Here is a 24,441-nt window from a genome sequence, read left to right as displayed (position 1 = left end):
TTAGATATAGCGTTGAGAGACATGGTTTAGTGGGGTTATTGGTGGTAGGTGGATGGTTGGACTGGATGATCTTGTAGGTCTTTTCCAACCTAGCTCATTCTATGATTCTATGATTCTATGATTAAAGATCTTTCTGATACTTGGTAAAAATTATTAATAATTATGTTATACTGTGAGCAGATGTGATATTTCCAGAAAAAAAAAAAATCTTAAGAGTTTTTTTTCTTTCTAGTGCTAACTACAGCTTTTATTTTTTTTCTCTCTACTGCAATAACAAAATCTTTTTAAGGAATTTCCTTTCTGCAAAAATTTTCCATTCTATCATTCATGAAAATATATTAATATTCTGTATGTATCAAAAAATATAGAAAGCAGATGTTGCCCAGAGTGACTGCAGTAGATTATCTGTATGCTATACTGAACTTGCTGCTCTTGTTTCTTTATAAAACCTACCCATAATCTCTAACTGAAATTTTATATTAAAATCAGTATGATTTTCTCTAATGCAGAGGAAATTATGATTAAGAATATATGGTTTTCAGAATTATGTGTAGGATGTGAGAAGTATGTGAGAAATGTTTTTTCTAAAAATTAAGCATTAATAGGTATACTACATGCTAAACTTTAATAAAACAATATTACATGTTTATAATGTTTTCTGTGATAAAAATCAAAGGGAAAGAGTGGTAAGTACAAAGTACTTCTAGTAATGTGAAGTATATATTCTTTTGTAGTCTGAACAGTTTTAGTTCTGGTGCCTGGGAGTGCCAAGTACGTTTCTCTACATTGCACTGGTGCACTCTACACTGGTGCAGCCTCACCTTGACTACTATGTGCAGTTATGGGCACCACAGTACAAAACCAGCATAAAACTATTAGAGAGCTTCCAAAGGGCTACAAATATGGTAAAGGGTCTAGAGGGGAAGATGTATGAGGAGCAGCTGGGGTCCCTTGGTTTGTTCAGCCCAAAGCAGGGGGGGCCTCATGGCTCCTTATGAGGGGAGTGGAAGGGCAGTGCTAATCTATCCTCTCTGGTGATGGCGACAGGACTAGAGGGAACCCCATAGAGCTGCATCAGTGGAGAGTCAGGGTGGGTGTTAGGAAAAGGTTCATCACCAAGAGGGTGATTAGACAGTGGAATAGTCTACCCAGGAAAGCAGTCATGGCACCGAGTTTGCTGGGGTTAAGAAGCATCTGGACAGTACTCTCAGATATCTGGTCTGATTTTTGTGTGGTCCTGTGTGGAGCCAGGAGTTGGACATGGTGATCCTTAAGGGTCCCTTCCAACTCTGGGTATTTTATTATTCTGTTATTTCCTTCTAATGTGTTCATAGATGTAAAATGGACCATTGAGAACAGAAAGTAGCAGGTATGCTGTTCCTTTGTTGACTATGAATTTTTCACTAAAGCAAAATTAAAAGAGTATGGGACTATATTATTATGTAATAGAAGGTATAATCTGCATGTGTTCCTTTAGTTTTTCAGTCCAGCATTTGGGATGTATACCTATCTCAAGTTATTGTCTCCTTTAATATCTTGTCTCCTCTCTCTATTTTTCTTTTTTTTTGACAATAATATTTAATTCTAGTTTTAGGCCATACCTACTTATAAATGTAATTAAATAGCTTGGGTAGATTTTTGCATAGCGTTATCTGTTCTGGGCTGGTAACATCTGTATGACTCTCTGATACTCTTAATTCAATGATTTTTTGAGGCACTAGAAGTTCGCAAAGTAACATAGTCAGTAAGCAAGAGACATTACCAGAAGTAAATCTGCAGTTACATCATTGCTAGCTCTATGATCCTACTTTTAGATTTTTGTTTTTTGTGAAAGCTAGTGATTTTCTTATAAAGCAAATTGAAATAATTGGATCATAGGTGATTGTTAGATATATAATTTATATGTCATTCTGATAAATAAAAATAATGTGCAGAGAAATAAAATCATTGGCACTTAAATGGCCATTATGTAACAATCATTCATGGAATGTTATCAGTTAAATACCCATTAGTTTGGATCCAGAATGCAGAGCTGAAAGTTGTGTTTTCACAGTGACTTGATGGAACTTACGAAGAATCCCCAACTAAATAATTAAAATTAATTATTTTATTAATTCTTTTTTTAAACTACTTCATTTGAGAGAAGAATCTTCATTTTTGTGGGATTACTATCTTGCTTTCTCATAGGAATTATGTTTGCCTATTGATTTTTTTAAATAGCATAGTGTTCATGAAACTGAGATGATGTTTTCGTCTTTTCTACAAACTGGTATTTCAGAAAATATCTAGAATACTGGTAGCTTTGAGTAGCAAGCATTCACATAGTAGTAGTACATTGCACAAGTCTTACTTCTAAATGTTGAACAAAAGAATTAAAAATGAAAACACACACAGCAAATACAGTATTCCTTCTTGGAGAATTAAATTTCAGCAAGTTTTGCAATTAAATGCTTACATTGCTAATAATTGCTTTTTCTTCTAACTCCTATTCTGTACATACAAGTAGGAATAGTGTAAAAATAATGAAAAGGCAGATGTTTCTAATGAGGAAGAGAGAAGATTAAGGAATAAACCAGATTGAGAGTTAGCTTTACTCTCTCTACTGATGGATTGTCAGCTGGGAGTGACAGAATTCTGTTGTAGGTGTTTCCTATAGTGCTGTTGCTTTTTTAGCAACATTACTTTGATTGGTACAGTAAACACCCCCATTGGATGTGGGTAGACAGCAATCCAGAGATGGTCTGAGTTTGCTTCAGAGTCAGCAGTTATTAGAAGAAGTTTCTAATGCCTGTGTCCTCCTTTCATCTGATTGAGTAAAAAATCTCGTGGGAATTCCATATCTATTTGATAATGATGATGATAATGATGATAATTATAATAATAGGAATAAAGCCCCATACAATTAAATCCCAAGGAAGTCTGAGAAATAACTTTTTTTTTTTTTTGCTAAAACATTAAAATACATCCTCACTGAGATATTATCTTTTTCTCACTGGAGATATTTCAGGGAAAGTAAAAATATGTAGTATTTAAAAGATTTGTAAAAACACATGAAAATCTTTTTATTATCTGGATGTGGCTCTGGGCAGCCTGGTCTAGTTGCTGGCAACCCTGCCCACATCAAGGGGGTTGAAACTAGGTGATCTTTGAGGTCCTTTTCAACCCAGGCCATTCTATGATTTACTATGATTTATTCTATGGTACACTATGATCTTGGAGAAGAAGATGCTTTCTGTAATCAAAATAGCAACAGAAAAATGCCCCTTCAACTTTGTATCCATCTTGAACTGAGAACAGAATTTATCACTTAAGAACATATATTATACTGAAAGCAAAATCTATTTTAAAACCATATTGAGCTTATATAATTATTGATATAAGTTCAGACAGAGAATTGCTTCTAGTACTAAGAGAATTGATTAGTGTGTGTTTGTCACAATATATACTCACAGCTTTGAATTTTGCATGAGTTGAACTTTCTTTGCCCTACAGCAAGTTTTAGATTTTATTAACCATGGTACTTCTGGCAATACCTAGATGTGCTTCTGAATTCCAAAAATAACATAGAAAATTGCTCTATTTCTTATCTTCTGCTTCGACCATTAAGAGCTGGCACTGAAGTAATACAATGGATATACTGTTGCTGTCAGTAGAGTGAACCTGACTGCATGATTGATTTTGATTTCATTCCATTGTTACAATAATATAAATAGTACTTTGAGCAGTAGCATTAAGGAAGCCTTGTTTCCTACAGATATGTATCTCCTAGGAGGTTAACTAGTGTGTAGTGTGTAAGTAACAGTTGTCACTGAATTGTTTTTTAAACAGCTAGGGCATCTCCTTTGTGTGAATTCTCTGGAAGTCCAGACTGAGGAGGCAGCCGTTTCCTCAGTGGGATATTCAGTAGGGCCACTTTTATTTGCTTCTTTTCATCAGGATTTTCATATTTGTGAGACCTCTGTCCTTGTACAGTGTCTGAAAAAAGGGAGTCTCCTTTTTGCACTTTACCTCTCCACTGCTGTTTCTTTTTCCTTCCTCTACTCAACTTCTGATGTCTGTTCACACGAGAGTTTGTGAGAATGTTTATTCATATATATTTTTTTTCTGTTTTAGTTATACCAGCTATTTATAATGTTATATATAAGCCCTTAAAACTTGAATGCTTTAATAACATTGATGGCTATTTCTGGAATAAAACTACTACAGATCTGTTTCTTTTTTTTCCTAAATAATAATAATAAAAATTAGTAATAATAATAAAAGTATAAAACCCCCAAAGCCTAAAAACATAACAAAATGCATGCAAGTTAGCACTGTCTCAGCTGAGCATCTGTGCTAGATTTCAACATTCCTTCATTTAAAAAGGACCTGTTCTAGTCTCTGTTGAGTCAAAATTTTAGTAGTGCGTCTTTCTCAACAGCTACCATATACTTGGTATTAGGATTACTTCGCATGTTTGCATGTTCACTTACACAGTCTTGAAAATGATCCTAATACTCAGAAATTGTATATATAACTACAACACATAACAACTATAGTTTTTGTCCTTGGCGGATCTTCTGTAAGTAGTAGTAATGGTGCTGTGTTTTTTTTTTTCTGTGATACAGATATTGAGGAATAGTTAGTATCTTATAGGTTATCAACCATCAGAGTTGTATTTATGATTACAAAACTTTTAGAAATAGGTGTTAAATATCATTTCTGTAGATAAATTATATTATTATTTATTGCTTAAGTTATGATATTTCATATAGCATCTAATGATCAGAAGTGCCATGCCTCTGTTTTGGATTTCTGTGAAATACAAAATAAGCACTTTCACAAAAACAAGTTCAAAAGTCACAAAAAATACTAGGTTTTTTTTTTCTTCCTATTTAATTATTTGATTTACTGGTTAATTCCTATTTGTTATGAAACTGTTTTCTCTGATATTTGTAACTCTCCAGCTCTTTAGCTTGGTTTAACTCCTATTTAGTGTATGATCAATTAATATAATTTTGAATAGCAGAGCACAAGAAAGTGGTATGTACAGATGTGATCTTTTGGTGAAGTCGCAAAAAGATGTATGAAATGGATGTTTTCATTGAAACCAGCTTTGAATAGGACTGAATTGTCTTCAGTCATGCCTTGATTTGAAGTATTTTGCCTTAGCAAAACCCCATTTGCTTATGTTCAGAAATAAGAGTATGACTTCACAAACCCTGTAAAGAGATCACTGACTGAACTAGTAACATACTCTGTCTTAACAAACTTGGCAGTTGCTGACACCACTGAGGAATAAGGGCAGGAAAATTGACAAAACATTGCCAATTTGAAGCACACATTTTTAAATGTAAAATATATGCTTTGGCTTAGTGATTTATTTGTAGGCATTCCTTTTTTAGGTAAATATGTATATATATACTTTGGGTCGATTTTTACAAGATTAAGGTGTATGTAAGCTTTCAGTTTTTACCCTATACTTCTGAGAAACACACTTCCAAAAATCAGATTTTAGATTTGGTGGAATAATTTCAGCAAGGAAACTTAAGGAATGGTGGATTTCTGGAGTTCAATAATCAATTATTGAGATGGGTGGAACTAGAGCTGCATGGTCACAACTGGCCAGTACTTATCTATGTTTTTTTTATTTTTATTTTTTGCTGAAATAACTTTTGTATAGTAAGTCCAGCCACTATATACAAAAAAAACCTACTTGACTCTTTAAGCACAAGTCTAGGTGCAGATGTCAACAATCCCTGAATCTTCAATAATTTTTTCTTTGTAAATGTTTATAGAACTCTGTCATTTTTTTTCATTTCTTTGCCTGAAAAACTGAACCACTAGTTAGTTTATGAATTTTCAAAGATTTTTTTTTATGTTTGCCACTGCCATAACTAAAATATTATGTAAATATAATTTTACCTGGGAGAGAAAAAGTAGAAAGGATACATGGCTATGGCCTCAAGTTGTGTCATGGGAGGTTTAAATTGGACATTAGAAATCATTTCTTCACAGAGAGAGTGATTGGGTGTTGGAACGGGCTGCTCAGTGGCTATACAAATGCCAGCGGTACAGTTCCCATCCCTGGAAGTATTTAAGAGACATGTGCATGTGGCGCTGAGGGGCATGGTTTAATAATGGGACTTGGTAGCTTAGGTTGATCGTTGGACTTGGTGATAATGAAGGTCGTTTCCAACCTACGGGATTCTATGATTCTACAAAAAGGGTAATTGGCTGATGCTTTTATGGCTTTGGTATAGCATATGTATTATTCATAAGTAGAATTTTCATTTGTTTAGTTCATTTTGAACATTAAAGCAGAGATTTCTAGTAGATGTCAGTTATCCCCTTATAAAGACAACCCGTCTTAAGACACTGCACAAAGCTGTTACTCAAAACCTTGAGTAATTTTTTGTCTAAATTTGATGAGGATATCTAACAGAAGAAGTACTTGCAGAGGATTTTTTTAGTAGGCTGGTAGTTTTTGGTCATAGTTTTGAACATAGAAAAATTAAATAGCTGAAGCTATATGCCTGACAGAACTCTTTTCAAAATGATAAAGTTTTAATTTCATGATACTTGTGTGTTTAGCCTAAAACATTATTTACCTTACTCAGCAAAAAATTTTTCTACCCTCTCTTTTAGACCAGAGTCTTGTGTAATTAAATGGTTTACCTTTTTCAATGGATTGGTAGCTATCTTTATATGTAGCTAAAATGTATCAAATAGATTTTAGATGATAAATACTGTTCAGAGAAGAATGAAAATTCTTTCCTATGTGTAATAATATAACTACAAAATTTCCACTACTATAGGAAATCAGGAAATTTTGTCCAATAATTTGAGCAAAGTTAAGAGTAGAATTAAGGCTTGTTCAACAGGCATATATATAAAGAAGAGTATCAGTCTTTGCTAGCATCCTTCTAGAAATAATATAAACATGATAGAAACATCTTTGGTACTGTTTTCCATCTGATATGTGAAAAATGTACTTAATGCTAGGAAAACAGAAAGTTCTTTGAAGACAAAACTACATTTGGATATTAAAATTCTAATTTTTGTCCTGTGTCCTGTTCTGATTAGAACTAAAGAATAGTGAAAAGAAAAAGAAAAAAAACCCCACACTTTATCTGTTTAGCTTTTAATTTCTGAGGAGTTCATTTTTCCTATTGTACTTTGCTTACAAGTAACTATTTCACTTTGGGCCATTACAAGAAAAGAACTTATTTACTAATTATAGCACTTTTCTAATAGACAGATTCAAGAAATAACTTTGCATGTTGAGTAACCCCTTATGAAAACAGTGTACAAAGAAGACATCCAGTCCTCATTAAATATACTTCTGCTTGGCTGCTCTATACTTTTAATAGGAAATAAAGAACAACTATGAGAAATACACTGTCTATTGCTTCTTAGCAATATGTCAGTGATAATCCAGCCATTAATGGAAGACAAGGAAAAGGGATAGCTTCTGTACATGGTGCTTTATTTTTTTATGCTTTAAAAGAACTAACTGCATCATGTTCTCATGAACTGGTTGGACCTGCATTTTGATAATAAACATGTAGTTCATACTGGCATAAAAAGAAGGAATGAAGTGTGACAGCATAGATTGTAAACATCCGTAAATATTAATTTAGACAGTAGGAGAATCACAGGCAATCTCTGATGACTGAAGAAGCTCCTTCAAATGAAGATGAGATTTTTAACTGCTGAAAATTAATAAGTATGCTGAAGGCAATAAACAGTCAATATGCAGAAATAATTCTGACATTTTTGAACAGTAAGCTTAAAAAGACAACATATAATTATGCAAATATTCAGTATTTTTAGTCTTTTATGCCCAGCGTGGTGTTTTATTTTTGGCATTTTTAAGACTATTTAGCTTTTGACCTGCAAAGATGTAGATGTCCTCCTCATATTTTCTTTCCTCAGCTGATGGAAGGTAAAGTGAAAATTACAAAATATGAAAAATGTTAATAGTTGTCCAGAATCTTCTAATGCTAATCATTTTCCTTTTACATTGCTTCATGTTAATGTTCATGTTAATTTAAATTGAACACTCTTGTTCTCAAACAAGTAAAATGACTGAATCTTGGATGTTCTTAGATAGTTCTTGGAAATCAACTTTGAATAGGACACTAGAGTCTAATTTGTTCGTCCACACCTAGATGTCTAGTAATATATGACAGACTCTTATATTTTTCCAGACTTCCATGTGACAGCTAAAGGAGTTTTCTCTATGTCCTGGTTAGACAGAGAAAAAGTTGTCAAAAGGAAGGAGTTACCTCTCTTCAAATGGGAGGCTGAGTTCTTCTGAGGAGGGAAGGGTTCCAGGCTCTGGATGCCTACTTTATGAGGGTTCCATGCTTCCTCAGATATTTAAATCTTAAGAAAAGAGCAGGATTTTATTTTGTCTTGAGCAGTTGCTACTGGCAAGCTGAATTGCTATGCTGTCTAAGAATGTTGTTCCAAAATCTATGTTGCAATGGAGTGTGTGAGTTCCATTCTGAGATCTAGGTGGTTAAAAGTTCATTTTAGCAACAATGAATATCAAAATCGATATATTTTTCCATAGTTTCAAAATATTAGAAATTCAGTTACTTGTCTTATCTTGAGGGAAGTATTTAAGAGAATCTGGGAACTTGATCAAGTGGTATGTCTAGATAATTGAATGAAAGTTCCAAGAAGTACAAAAATTTAGGTTTGACTTAGTCTGGTCTTTCCAATAGCGAACAACAATTATGTTAAAAAAAAATATTACCTAATAGCTTGATGATGATAACCTGTATACAAAATTGGAAGAACTCCATTTCTTTGTAATGTGTTCACTTATTTTGTCAGTATCATTAACGAATCAAAAAAAAAAAAAAAAAGAGGGATATTTCACAGAGAAGGGCAGCTGAACTTTCTGCTAAAGAGTGAATGGTGTAGTATAATTACTGTGCATTTTCAATATGTGTTCAGAATATAAAACATACAAATGGAAAAAAATGTTTGTTTTAATATTCATCCAGTTATCACTGGATTAAATCCTATGCTTCTTTACTTATAATTTGACCAGGTGAGAGAAGCATTTTGTCTGAGAATATAGCTACATCTCTGCATTGAGTTTAAATAGCTAAAGCACTTTTTCAGAAACATACTGCTCGATTCAGTCTGACTCTTGATCATGTGAGGGAATAGAAACTTTGAATCATAGAATCATCTGAGTTGGAAAAGACCTTCGAGATCATCTAGTCCAACCATCAACCTGACCTACTAAGTCCCATTACTAAACCACGTCCCTTAGTGCTATGACATTTTGATATATGAAATGTTCTGATATGGAAAGAGAAAGTAGTACATCTAAAAAGTACTTAAGAGCTCTGTTCAATTTTCAGTGGAAAAACTTGCAAAGAGGTTTTATGGTGAATGTAAGCAAGGAGTTATGTGCTAAACTCTCTGGAATAAGAATGTTTCTGTTTCTAGTTTCTTCAACTTGCTTTCCAAGCATCTTGCAACTTTCTGAACACTAAACCAAACTTATCTGACTAGATTATCTGCAGGTAAGAAGCAGTTTCCTAGATTAGTGCTCAGGTGGGTAGTTAGTAACATTAGTTTATGATGTTTAATGGAATTGGAATGCATTTTAAAAAGAGTTTCTCTTTTGACAACCCTTTATTAGCAGGCAGCAATTAAATGTATTAAGAGCCCTTGTTGTTCACTCTCTTTCAGCCACAGAAAACTAAGGGATGTATGTGTTATAATTACAATTATCCATTCTCCTCATTGTCCTGCTGAGGAATGCAACTGTAATTCTGGCAGATAGACTACATAGTTGGCTTGCTGTCCTTGGACTGCAGATGTCTAATTGCAGGCAACCATTTCATTTCAAATGGCTCATTAAAACAGAAACCATTTAGCACTGCTAACATGGATCTGCATCCATGATTATGCATTTAATTAGAAAAGTGCAAGCTTTTTTTTCCTTTGTAATCTGGATTTACAAAATTCCTGCTGTGTAGTCTGTTTTGGAAGAACTTGAATGGCTTAATTTATTATTATTATTATTATTATTTGCAGTGCTAAATATCTGTGTTATGCATCTGCAAACTTGATAAGCTAGATGTAACTGCATTGTATACGTTTGTGTTTCACAATCATTGAATGTCCAGTAGGGTATCTGGTTTGACTTTTCCTTAGTCTGAAAACCATTTATTTTCCCACTTTATTTGAACCTGTAGCTAAAACAAGATTATAAGCAAATCTATGGGCCTCATCCAGAGAATTAACTACAAGTAGTAAGATTAGCTTAATGCTTCTGGTGCTTTCTCCTTTCTTTCAACATAATAGGTAAGAAATGTTTTCAGTGTAAGATAATGTCCTTAGGTCGTTTCTCATTTCTTTGAGCTTTGTGGTTTACATATTGGCCATTTGAGTATGTGAATATAGCACACCTTTTTCTTAACACAATTGAGACCCAGTTAAAAAATGCATTCTTTATCAATTTCCCTTCTCCTGTATATGTTTTACTTATTACTCTTCATTTTTTCTGATTCTTAGTGGTTAAGAGTGTATGTAGTGTTTTGGTCTAGATAGCAAACATGATCTGGGGAATCTGGTGTAGTTTTTTGTTTTCCTTCATTGTAAAGTATGAACTACATAATTTTTTACATTTGGAAAGACAAGCATATCTCTGTAAGCAGAAAGGTGATGGACTCTTCCCTCCCGTTCCCCTAAAAAGGAAAACAGAGTTTTCTCTTGTAATTTGCCTATGTGAATCTCCATGGATCTCTAGTATATCTGAATTACTTCAGTATTCCTTTAATGAGTAAGTTAACTGTCACATTTATGTTTCTGTGTGATTCTAGCAGCAATTTCCTTTAGATAAAGGCTATGAAGATGTGTTGGAATAAGCATAAGAAAGAATGTTGAAGGAAACACCCCTAAAGGTGCTTCAAATATTGCTATAGGATCTGAAAATAATTTGAATCAGTTCTTTGAATTATAGGACAGGGATGGGACATTCTGTACTTTTGGTTCCAGAATAGATTGGGTCTTGAAAGTGAAATAAGAAGGTTTCTCCAAAAGTAGAGCCTCCTATATATGTCCATGGAAACCATAATGGATGCAAAGAGCACAGTAGCACTATTTGATAGAGCTAATTTTCAGCTACTAAGCACTCTTTTGCAACATAGTCACCACCACTAGCTATGCATTTTCATCAGCGATCAATAAGAGCTTGCACACTCTTGTTTTTCTGAGCAAGTCATGTTATTAGGCCTTGGAAATACCCTATCTGATATTAGCTGCCTCAAAACTGTGTATGGCATGTACGTTAAATGTACACGCTCCCACTGAATCACCTTTCATATTCATGGGTCTCCCAGTAGTTTCTAGATGGCTGAAGTTGGGCAAACAGATTCTACTTCTAAAAGGTTCTTTGAGACTCCTTTTTTTTTTTTTTTCTACAGTGAAACAGATTTTTTTTTTTAAGTTCTTTGAAACTAAAGTTACTGGAGACAAGTATTTCAAAATGAAGGTTATTTTGCACAAGCTGATATATATTTCAAGCGTCCAAATAATAGATGTTAAATCTTCAAAAATGAGCATTTTAGGAGGTGTTTGGTCTTTAGGGTTTTTTTTTTTCCACATGCTGCTCTCTAAGAGTAACTTGGTAATTCTGTTTTCCTTCTCCCCTTTCTAAGAACAGACAGTTTGAAAAAATTGTAAAAATTGTCACTTGGCAGATCTCTTATGCTAGTCATAGGCAGGAAAAATAGAGTGGATTCTCAGCATACATCCTGTCCTCTAGCAGCACTGATTAGTCTCTCCATTAGCTTGCCTCTTGAAATATAATTTCGCTTCATACTTTTTTCCTCTAAGAAAAAAGAGCAGTGCATAACTGTCAGTTATAGTGAGTGGGATTTGTATGAGCAGGATAACAGTGCTCACAGGAATGTGCTAGAGAGCTTTACATTCTGACTTTACATCTCGGAGAGCTTTCTTGACTTGGCCTTGCTGCTGGTCTTTTTTTTCCCCGAGGAATGTCTGTGAGTGGTATTCTGCTTGTGCCTGGAGCAGATAACTACTTTCTTTCTTTATTTTTCCCACCTTTTATTTTTACAGCAGAATTTTACTTTCTAAATTCTTTCTATTGTGTTAATACTATATACTGCTTAGTGGATTGTGGCAGAGATTATTGTTTTCTCAGAATTTTAATATATATCTAGTTAGGCAGCAATAGTTAATGAGGAGAATCCAGTGATGTTATTTTACCAATATTTCAATCCAATAGTTTTGTTCAGATTTTTACAGGATGAATAATGTTAAATGCCTTTTTATATGTATTTAACTGTGTAAATAAAATGTATTTGCTGTACTTATTTCTGAAATATAATCTAAATGTATTTAAATTACTGTTCGTTACATAAAACAATTACTGAATTCACTCTCAAGGCAAATGTTACCATTTCCAGGGAAAGATAGTGGAGAAAAGAATGAAGAACAACACATGAAAGTGCTCTCAAAGTTCTAAGCTATGAAATCTGTTGGTGGAGAATGTAGAAAACTGACTAGTGTAAAGCAGACACTTTTTAAACTGTTGCCTTGAAAGCAGAAACTGGCCAACTGGGGATGTTCTGTGTCCTGTTGATGCTAGTCTAAATTCTCCTCAGCAATAATGTCTTTTCTGGCGTAGGGTGATGCAGCAAATGTTGTACGGTGTTGTACAGTACAATCTTGTACAGTGGCATAAAAATCAAGTGTGTACTTTGCCTTGCTTCTAATGCACTGGCATTGTGCAGATTTACATTTCTTTATAAAACTAAGTAAATTAATGATTATTCCATGCCATGCTAAAAGAAAATGGTCATATACAGTTGCTTTATTGGTTACAAGGAAAGTGTCATCTCTAGCAGTAGAGCTGTCAGGGAATGTATTTTCATATTATATAGGATATGCATAGATTTTAATCAGGCTTTGTTAGAATACTTGTTTTATTTATGAGGGCTGCTCCAAAATTAATGTCTCCTATTTTATTAAGTTGGCCAGCGATGTCAGAGGCAGATGTTGGTGGCATGTCAGTAGAGGCTGAACCTTCCCACCAGTATTCCATAACATTTTGTTGCCGTGCAGCAGATGGCAGCAGAGGGGCAGTCTGACAAAAAGGTATCTGACATGGAAGCGTGTATAGAGCAAAGGGGTGTAATTAAAGTCCTCTGTGAGGAAAAAATTGCACCCACTGACATTCTTTGATACTTGCTGAATGTTTATGGAGACCGAACAGTGGATGTGGGCACAGTGAGGCTGTGGATGATGCATTTCAGAAGAAACGATGGTGGATCGCCTCTGCGGGTGCAGATTTTTATGAGTGCAGCATGCCGAGTCTTGTTCATCATGGCCAAAATAGATAGATAGTGGTGGTAACTATGTTACAAAATAGTGTTTTGTAGCTGAGAGTTATTGTGTTGAGTGTTAGTTGTGCTCTTTGTATCTGTTGTAGTTTCCGTAGAAATATATAGGTGGCATTACTTTCAGAGTGATCTATGTACTACAGATTAGTTCTTTTATTCATTTCCATTTCCTGAAAAGGTTGAAGTGGTAGGAATCACATGACAAGGTTGCACATATCACTGAAATTAATCCATCTGATCTTTCAAGCAATAAGTATACAATTTTGTAGATATCCAAATTTTTTTATTTTTTTTTTTTTTTTAATGGAAAGTTCCTCTTTCTTAAAGGGCCACTTTCTTTATACACGAGTACCTCTAATCTAGGTGGCACTATGCACAGAACAAGTAACATTACCATTTTTTCTTTTGTTCAAAGTATTAGGGTTTTTTTTTTGTTTTGTTTTTTTTTTTTTTACTTCACTGTCATCTCATTTTAGATTAAAGTACAAATATTCTTCAGAGAGAAATGCAGGACTTTCATCTGTGTGAGTTCTATTTCCTGATTTCCAAGCTCTTGCTGGGGACCCTGTGAGCCGTGGACTCACCAATTTACAACGTAAGGATGAAGAGTATTAGTAATTTTTTCCTTAAATGGGAAACGAGTCTTTGTGTGTATAAGATGTGTCATTCTCCTAAGGTATCTGGAATTTCTCTTACACTTCTGTTAAGAGCTTGTCTCTTTAAAAATTTGAAGACTTTATTGAAAGATTTGCATTTTGATTCATTTCTTTTTGTATTTATCATAGAGGAAAAATGGCTTCACTCTAGGGTCTAATTCATTTTCTTTTTTTGCTATTAATGTTGTCCATCAATCAAAGATTTGTATTTATTCTTAAAATGCAATATACGTTTATGATTTCCACTACTATTTTATGGTTCTCTGACTTCCATTTTCCGTTTCAGTGTTTCTCTGGTAACTTATAGCATGCTTGAGGCTGTGATATCTTACTGGCTATTGATTTAAGGACTCTTTAATTGAAAACTATTCAGCAAACACTATTTTCAATTTACTGTTTTGCCCAACTAAGTTTTAGGTGCCAGAGGCTCGTTTGCAGCAGTTCATGGTTAAAGATTTAAAAATAGAACTGCACGTCTTCTAGGTATACTTCAATAATATGCAAGGTTTTCACCAAGGACTTGTCATACTTCTTACATAGCCTGCAGGCTAAAGTGTATGTCTGCGCTTTTGTGTCTGCATGTGTAACCACAGGAAAGGAAAAGGCAAAGAATCAATGATCTCAAAATTAATTAAAATCAGGAAGACATTCCCGCTGCTGACAGAATATTTAGGATGAAAATAATTAAATGAGCTATTGTGGCAAATGCAATATTGATTACTCACCAAGAGCAGCTCCTTGAAGACTTAGATGAAGATTGATAACTGTTTTTTAACAGTCAGAGCCAAAGGCAACCATTCCCATCTCCAGTTTTTGTGCATGTGTGCAGTCTGACAGATGCTTTCAACCCAGCCTTCTACTGACCACTATAAAAAACTATTATCTACCATAAATAAATGGCCTACACTTGCTGCTTCTTCCCTTTTCTTCATATCAGTGTATTTTAAAATTCTTCATTTAAATTTTTTCATTTCCTTTAACTTCTGACATAGTAGTTATCATCTTTTTGGGGGCAGAAACACTATTTATTTTCCTTTCCTTTTAAGTCATTGGTGCATTTTTTCTTTAAGTAAACAGGTCAGGAATTGCACCCTGGAATTAGAGATTGCATGAATACAAAATCAGGATTTTCAGAGTAATAATGAAATGGAATACACTTGAAGAAAGCACCAGATTTTCTCAGGTGGTCATTGGAATTTACATGTAGTGTGTTACCATCCAACCTTTAATTGCACAATATTTTGAATTTTTTTATTTTCTGGGAGCATAAAAATATAATTTTTTAACCTTTATTTTTCCATACTTGATCAATAACCTCTTCCATTTAGAATTAGAGACAAGGCTTCTATATTGTCTTATATTAAGAAATATTTCAAAATATATTGCCTTTAATGTATTTACAATTTCAACACACTCTAGACACATGACTGAATGGTTTTTGAACAGATAAATATCTCAGGATATGTATTTTAAGAAAATATCAGCTAAATCAAATTACCTAGTTCTGGCTACAGAGGTAGGGTAGAGATTTTATGTTTCCACCATGAAAAATATTTTTTGCCAACCTTTCCCTAGAAAAGTACAAACATTCTCTTACAGTAAAAGATTGGAATTTCGTGGCAAACAACAATTAGTTTTATGTGGCTGCCACAGGTTAGAAGCTTCTCACTGCATCTAATACATATCTTTGTGTCCTCATGGACAAAGATCTTGATCTCTCCTAGCTGCACTGTACTGTAGATATACATCTATGTGTTGGGAAACTCCCCCACGCTTCCCACAGGGTTGCCCTCCAAAGCGCGCGGAAGCCTGACACTCAATGTGAGGTTATGCAGCTTCAAGTTAATTCCATAAGGAATTAACTTTAAAGTCCCCGCATCTACCCCCCGCTTTTCTAAAAAGCGCAATAAAAGGTTTTGGGCTACCTCCCGCTCCATCCTCGCGTCGTAATCCAGCGACCGCCGAAGAGAGGGGAACCGCGTCGGCCGACGACTTTATCCGCCCCTGGAACCGCAAACCCCGGTCCAACCCGGTCAAACCAAAAACGCCATCCGCTGCCAAAAATGCAATGGAGGTCACTGCGGTCCGTCACCTCGCGCACCTCCCCGGTAGGGTCCCTACTTATCTAACCACGATAAACGCTACTCATTGGCCCCACGTTGGGCGCCAAATGTTGGGAAACTCCCCCACGCTTCCCACAGGGTTGCCCTCCAAAGCGCGCGGAAGCCTGACACTCAATGTGAGGTTATGCAGCTTCAACTTTATTGTAACAACACACCATCTTATATAGCATATATGCTTCCAGGGATACAGGGTCCAGGGATACAAGCTCTATGCAACGCACACGCTAACAAATCGTTGCCCGAGTAATCTCCATATATAGAATATGTTGTTAACTACAACACTATGGATACAGAATACTATGAATATGCTGAAATATACTAGAACACACTGGAAACACCACATTCCACGTATCTAGGGATTACATCATTACATCATAAATCATTAGTAAATCAGTAACTACGTGCTGCCAAGCGCTGCCAAGCAAGCTGTTTCTCAACATCTATGGGATACTGTAGAAAATACAGTCTGGTTATATAAATTAAAACTTGCATACCCATAAGAGAGATAGAACTTACATTCTTATAACCATTATTTTCTATGCGGTATATACTGATTGTGTAAAGATTTTTCTTTTTTTTTTCATATATGAACATACATTGCAACAAAAACATGTAGAACAAATTTTTATTTTTATTAAAGGTTTTTTTTTTTTGTATTGTGCACATTCAGATAGAACAATTTTTTTCTTTATAACTATCCAAAGCACTGGTTACATATAACACCTCATGAAAATAATTTCTTTAAAACAACATAAATTATAAAAAAACATATATGTAAAAAGTAAACAAAATCCATCTTTATATAATAATTAGGTTTAATCTGTGATATTTAAATTGTCTCTTAATAAAATTCCTCTTATCACATTACTTTGCAGTCTTTGGAAGGATAAGCTAAGAGCTAAAAATAACTAAGTGAGGATGCCTGCTGCCTTGTAAATAAATGTGATATTGCTCTGAAGTCTGGTATAGCGACATTCTGACATTTTAGTACAATCTAATTAATATAGCGCTTCTTTGGGCTAGTTTAGAAAATTGGGGCCATGGAAAATTGGTTTACAAGTTAAGAGAATGTCTTTAGAGGATAATGTTTTGTGTAGCTCCAAGATAACTTAAGTGACTGTCATAGTTTTGAGTGGGATAGAATTAATTTTCTTCGTAGAGAACAATGAGGAGCTGGAGGTGCACAAGGTGCTTGGAAGAGACAGAATCAGATCTGCTGACCCAGACTGACCAAAGAGATATCCCACACCATATGATATGGTATCTTGCTCATCAAGGAAAGATGGGGGAAAGAAGGAGAAGGAAAAAGAAATGTTTAGAGTGATGATATTTGTCATCTCTCATTTCCCAAGCCATCTTCATAGGTCCTGCTTTCCTGGAAGTGGTTGAATATCTGCCAGATGATGGGAAGCAGCAAATAAATTCCTTGTTTTGCTTTGCTTGTGCACATGGCTTTCTCTTTAGAAGTAAGCTGTCTTTACCTCAATCCATGAGTTCTTGCACTTTTACCTTTTTTGATTCTGTCCTCCATCCTACCTGGAGAGAGTGAGCGAGTAAATGTGTGATGCTGAGCTGCCTGCCAGTTTAAACCACAAAACTGAGAAACACTTTCAGGATCAGAATACACATAATGAGCAGAGCAATAGCAGCAATCTGAAAATGCATACATTTTTAGCTATTAACATTAGATTTTGCTCATACTTTCTCTGAAGATGTGAGAAGGGGTAGAATTCTGTGAAATCCTCTCATAGCAAAGGTGCAGATAAATACTTGTTTGTCTGTGCTGTTTATGTAGAAAAGGGATTACTTGAATTGATCCTCTTGCTATTCTCTCTTACAATTCTTGGAAATTATACAGAAGTGTGAAAGGAAGTCTAAAGACCTGAAATAGTTGATGAGTCTTATCACATTTGTACCTACTTATTTTTTCTTTTAGTTTGTCTGTGGAAGGCCATCTGCCTTGTATGTGTGTATGGATGAGAAAAGGAAAAATTCATGTGTTATTGTGTTTGAAATAGAACCTACTTGCCTATGTCCTCTTCTTAATTCCTCTCCTGCCACTTTGTTTCCTACATAGTCTAAAATTTCAGATCTGTAGAGCTTTCTGAAATATTAGGAATTAACGTTACTAAAATTAAGATAAACATGAAAATTATGTTTTAAAATCATGCTAAAGCATAATTGAAAGAAGTATTTGTATACTTCAGGAAAAATAATTCCTCCACAGTTTAGTCAGAGATATGAAAAAAAAAAAAGTTAAATCTTCTGCAACATCTTGTGCGTATTTTTAATTTTAAATTTAGAGTCAAATATACTGCAGAATTTAACTGTTACTCTGATGGATGAACCCATGATAAAGCATTGAAAAAGCCTGAATTACATTCAGTTTTCAGTTCCTATTTTTGGTTTTGTAATTGTGATAATTATATACTATCAGTTGGCTTTTTGATATAAATATCCTTTTGAGTGTGAACTATGTTTAGAGAAAGAGAGTTGAAAATTTCCAGAAAAGATCACTGGGTGAATTTAGAGCTTGTGTATTTTGCTAAAAATTCTACTGGATATTCTGAGAATCAAAAATGCATCCAAAAATTGTATCAGTTTGAATATTGTTTGGTACTTATGTTGACCAAAACAGCAGCAATATTTAACCTGACAGCAAAATGGTATTGAGTTGTTCTTACTAGTAAGGCTCTGTTTCTTCTAGGATGAAGTACTGCAATTGACTTCTAAGTTATTAATATCGTTTTTCTTTATCCAAATTTTGTATATCTATTTCTGTGTATCCTTGCTTTCTTTATACGTTAAGCTTTTGTGTGCTGCTCAAGGGTTTCAAAGTACTTAGAAGTTCAATTAACTTTCATTGTCAAAGTACCTCTCAGAATTACTGCCCTGGTTTTACCCATTGAGATTCCTGTTAAAATGAGTCAGCTTTCTCCGAATCATCACAATTTCAAGCTATACTTAAAGTAGGTATGTTTTTGTGGACAAATAAATTAATAGTTTAAGATGGTTGTTTTTGTTGCAGCATTTTAGAAGGTAGCCTGGAAAGTTAGCGTTGCAAATCAAAAGACAACTTTTGAAGATCTGGATAGATTTATGTTGCAGTTTTTAATCAAAACAAGATTAATCTAATGTGCATATGTCTGAATCCCATGTCTGCTATGACAGTGAAGATGGAGTCAACAATGTACAAGGATCTGATTATTAGAGTTAGCAATATAACGTGATGAAAAGATAGGAAAGCAAATATTCATAGTATATAATCTAAATGTAGCGCAGAATTTGGTTAAAGACTATGCAGTTAAAATGACAAAAGGCAATGAAGAATATAAAATTGAGCATGTTTTCAGTACTAAACTAAACTGAAATTAAACTAAAATGTCTATCTTCTAAGTCTAAATTTTCTAAATCACAGGCTGGTACTTTCTCTTAATATTTCTTTTCTTTGTGCAATACTGATTTCAAGGAAGTTCTAATCCAAAAGTAAAATACATCCTTGCTTAAAACAGAGCTCTAGGATATAACTTAAGAAAAGCAGTTATAGCAGACTGACATAAAGAAAAATTCTGTTTTGTGATGAACATAAACACTTTTGTAGAATGGTTATGTTTTACACTGCTTGACAATTTGTCTTTCTTGCAAACATGAACTTTGCAAGGCTGCATATGTAATCATGTTTTTTTGCTGAGAATATTAAAATCAGTGTCATTAGTTCTAAATGGAGAAAAACGTAAATGGAGCTCCATGAAAGCAGGGAAAGGCAGTTTATTTTGAAAGCTCAGAACGGTCTCTGCATTTTGAAGTCATCAATATGCATTTATTTTGAAAATTTCATTGAAAAATTAAAAGGTATGAAAGTTGTGAAATCTGAAGGTGTTATGAAATGTTTGCAGAATATTAAAGTAGAGTAAGAAGGGTGTGATTCTTTTGATTTTTTTCTAATTTTTAATGAAATATTTTAATGTCTGGGTTATTCTAAATCTATGCCTCTCTTCAGATGAGATCAGGTATACTTTCTTGCTGCGCATGAGTACAAAAATATTCAGTGCGTATGCTGAGTAAGCTCTCTCTGTAATTGCTTATGAATTGCTCTTGTAGAGGGACTTTACATCTAGCGTGTTAAACTAATGTGATAGTAGCAGGCAGTTCTTAATTATGGATGTGATTGTTGGAGTTGTGGTGATCAAAATCATTGATTTTTGAGCAGGAGAACAGATGAAAGGAAATAGCCTAGGAGACCAAATAATGACCCATTGTTCTTGGTAATCAGGTTTTTGTTATCTGTACTTAAGGTATATTAAAAAGCATGACAGTACTTCTTTATGGCAAAAAATATTATATCGTAGTTTCCACAGGTCAGAAGAAAGGTTGAGAAAGTACTTCACATTAAATTTAACCTCAATATTTTGTCTGCTTTTAAAAATGTGTACAAACCTAACATCGTGACACATTCTTCTTAATTCCATATTATAAGAATAGTTCTTCAAATGCTTATACAGAGAGATAGTTTTACTACCACAAACAGTATGCTGCAATTCATGTGTTTCTTGGATTAACAGAATTGTGACATGGTGGAACATTTATAGGGTCTTTTGGAATAGCATTTTGTCTAACCAATTTCTTTCTGTTATTCAGAAAATAGAAAATAAGAGAAAATTATTTTCTAAAAGTTATAGAATCACTTTATTTATTTGTTTGTCATAGTGCCATGGTTTTATGATTTTTGTTGTCGATATTCCACATCATAACAGGGTTAGCAATATTTATTCCAGATAACATTTCTAGAAATGTATAATTTTACAGAGAGGAATTAACATATTCTCTCTTAGTATAAGAAAGTAAATCCTGAATCAGGATACCCCCTAAAATCAATGGACTTATATAAAGTGAAAATTTGGATTTTAAGTACAAATATTTTACAATCATATTAACTTAAAAGAAAAAGAAATGCTGAAATGGGCACAAGTTTCTAAAAATGCTAATCGGAAAAATAGCCTTCTGATAGACACAAAGATTTGAAAATATTCTTATTGTATAAGTTGCCCATACCATATTACAGAAATACAAATTTCAAAATTAATATCAATGTTTTCTTCAAAAAGTAGGAATTCAGCATGGAGCTTATTTGACGTGTTAAGAAAATGTATAATGTAGATGACCATATAGGCTGAATTTATTTTTTTCTATGATTGGAAAAAAGCAAACCACTTCAAAACATTTGAGAGATAAACTTTCCAGTACATGTTTTTTTTAAAAGAAAGTGGGAATGAGAAGTCAATCAGAAAGTTGAGGAGACTGACCACATGTTAACCCTACATCAGAATAACAAGCCCAGTATAGAAAGACTAGCTTTGAAACCAGATTTTGAAAAACTGAAAAGGATGAAATTCTAAATATTCTCAGACCCAGTATAGTTATTTTCTTAACTGAAATTACGGTTAACTGAAATTACATTTTCCCTCACACTTAAGATTTAAGCTTTTGATTCATAGCTAAAGTGTCCTTATTAGAAAACTTTATTCAGAGTTTTCTGATATGCTTCAGAGTGTATTATAAATCTTCAAAATTTTACTTGTTAAAGTGAAATTCAGATCCTGCATCAAAGATCAAGCAGAAAAGAGAAACACTGCTGCTGTTCTTATTACAGAAAAAGACTTTGTTAAAAACATCTCCTGTATTAATTGGTAGTAAAAATTCAAGTTGTCTGAAAATGTCACCTGCTACAAGTTAAAATCAAGCTGTAAAAAGTTGCTACCTGCATAACTCATTTTTAGGTACTTTGAAGTTCTTATTCCCATAAATAGTCTACCAAATTACGCAATAAGTGGAGATTATTTTGTGAGATGAAAAAATTTACAGCACTTCAAATATTTTTACTGGGAAATGTGTTTTTATACGGTCAATAAAAAATGTGTATTCCTTCCTATGTAATGACAGCGTAATGGTAAGATATGTGGCAATAGGATTGCTATTAGTTGGAGAGTTTGTGTTTTTCCTTGGCATTTTCTCAGAGTTTGTAAATTTTTTGTTCACTTTACCATTTCTCTAAAAATCATGGATCAAACTATGAGACACTGAGGCAAAAAAGGAAAATCTTTATTTTTCTTTCACTCTCTGTTAAGACAAAATTACATTTTTTTTTTCTAAAAATTACCCGTTGTGACCTATTTTTATGGATTTCTTTTTTTTTTTAAAGATTTTTTTCAGTAGTATAAGAAAAAAAATTATTTGCTTTCCTCTGATGTTAAAACAAGCATTTTGATGATGGAGAATAATAATTTGCATCTGCCTTGTCCTTCATAATGCACTCTCTAACTGAAATTGCATACGCCACTCCTGTTTAAAATTCACAAGGAAAGTGTTAAAAATAATCTAAACAGCTATGCCATAATCTGATGATTATTCATCTGAAATGTTAGCCTATTTAATGTGAGCTTATGCTAAAGGTTTGTTGATATTTAGAAAATTGAAATGCACAATGTTTATAGCTTGCAGGTGCTCACAGTTTGTTCCCAGTTGGAATGCACATTTGGGGGTGAAAGCAAAATCTCTACTGTTTGCTTAATTGTACCCCAGAGTGGAGTTGGAAATGTGTCAAGAAGGAAGAAAACACCAGCTTTAATAAGCATACAATGCAATTTAACAGTTCATAAAACAGTAAAATTTAATCCCAGACTGAGAGATTTATTAAATCTCACTCAGCAAAATGGTTTTGTGGGATGTGTTAGCAAGTGAGAATTAAGTGAAATGATTTCAGGGGCAATAGACTTTATTACCCGAGGATGGAAGGAACAAGTTTTGTAAGCCATTTCTTCTTAATTTTATTCACTAATTATAATTGCTTTGAGTAGGAGAGGTTTGTGTGAGCAGAAGAAATATGTTGGGTCTTTGGAATGCATGTGCATTATACTACATTTGTCAGGCTTCATCTAACTCAAGTTTCTTCTGTAGGTGGTCTCATGCAGTGGTTCATTTAGTGATTCTTATATATTTTTTGTTAAATCTACTACAACTTAAACCTCCGTCTTTAAGATAAAATGACTCCTGTTATTTTGTTGTTGTTTTGTCATTTTTGCATCTGTTTTGGTTCTTCTATGTTCTTTAGCTTTCCTTTCTTCCCTATTTTCCCCTCAACATTTGTTCTCAGGCTTTGTTTTGATAGGTTGCAAAACATATCCATCAATTAGAGGATTCTTAATTCTGCTGCATTCTTACAAGCAGTTGTTATGTCCCTGTGAACCAGTATATGGTCATACCAATATGACCTGCTTCTGTCCTACTTATATGTTAATATATCATTCAACTATCAAAAAAAAAAAGTCACAGAATATTAAAATGTTAATTTGTTTTGATACTTCTATTCCTGTAGCCTTGTATGAAAAACAATGGAAGGCATTGCTCTGAGTTCCAAGTGTGCACACAGCTATCACACTTAATGGTACACACATATAACTGTCACTGTGAGTCACTGAAAGGACATCTCTTCCATTATTGATGCCCAGGCTGTTTTCAGTCTGTAAGATGTGTTTCTATGGGATGCATATCCTGTAGATGTGTGGGATACCTGGGGTTATATGTTCATGAGTTTGACATTAGTTGTCTCAGTCCAAATTTCTTATATTTTGGTTTGGTAGATGCTGTTTGTTGTTGTTATTTAATTGCCTTGAGATCACTCTTAACATGAGACAGGTTAAGATAAAATAAAAATGTGTTTATTTTTACGCTATTCTTAAACATTTCCACCTGTACCTGAAAGTTAAACCACACTTGATCTAATAACACTAGTTTAACTTAGAAAGGTGTTTTTCTTTCTGCCCATCAGTTTTGCTTTATTTGCTGGATGTAGAGTTTCTATGCACACCTTCCTGGGATTTCTGTATACCTTATATCTTGGGTAGGAAACATTAGTGAAAATCTTTTTCTTCAGAGGCAATGACGTGGTGGAATTTAGCTTTTGGAGGTAATCCTTTGGCTGACTTTTACTAGATGTCCTGCAAGTCCTTCTTCCTGAATCTAGATTAGGCTATAAAGTGACTTTATATGAAGTGACTTCATAACATTATAAAATAAAAATTAAGGGCAACATAATAACTTTTGAGTGAGGACAACTGTGATGATCACTTTGTGGTTATAAAATGAGTATGGTATGATTCATCCTTCTTTCTTTCAAGCATAAAGTAAGCTTTTACTGTAATGCAGAACTATTAGAAAAGTTTAGTTTCATCTCATAGTGCATAAAGGAGTAAAGAATAAACTCAAATCTACATTTAATTTGATCTT

General features: G+C 33.9%; 1 protein-coding gene and 1 long non-coding RNA gene across 8 annotated transcripts in view; one reads left to right on the top strand and one right to left on the bottom strand.

The window, feature by feature from the left end:
- LOC110395431 overlaps positions 1-16,590 on the bottom strand; it is a 44,699-nt gene extending 28,109 nt beyond the window's left edge. The window contains exon 1 of the long non-coding RNA XR_002436382.1: positions 15,961-16,590. This is a non-coding gene — a long non-coding RNA (uncharacterized LOC110395431). The remainder of the gene's footprint in view (positions 1-15,960) is intronic.
- Positions 1-24,441, top strand: part of GRIK2 (glutamate ionotropic receptor kainate type subunit 2) — a 461,962-nt gene that overhangs the window by 263,339 nt on the left and 174,182 nt on the right. The gene's annotated exons all lie outside the window — the stretch shown is intronic.

The sequence above is a fragment of the Numida meleagris genome, chromosome 3 (assembly GCF_002078875.1).
Source record: "Numida meleagris isolate 19003 breed g44 Domestic line chromosome 3, NumMel1.0, whole genome shotgun sequence".
In the NCBI taxonomy this organism is placed as follows: Eukaryota; Metazoa; Chordata; class Aves; order Galliformes; family Numididae; genus Numida; species Numida meleagris.
This window is presented reverse-complemented; position numbering and strand designations above follow the sequence as displayed.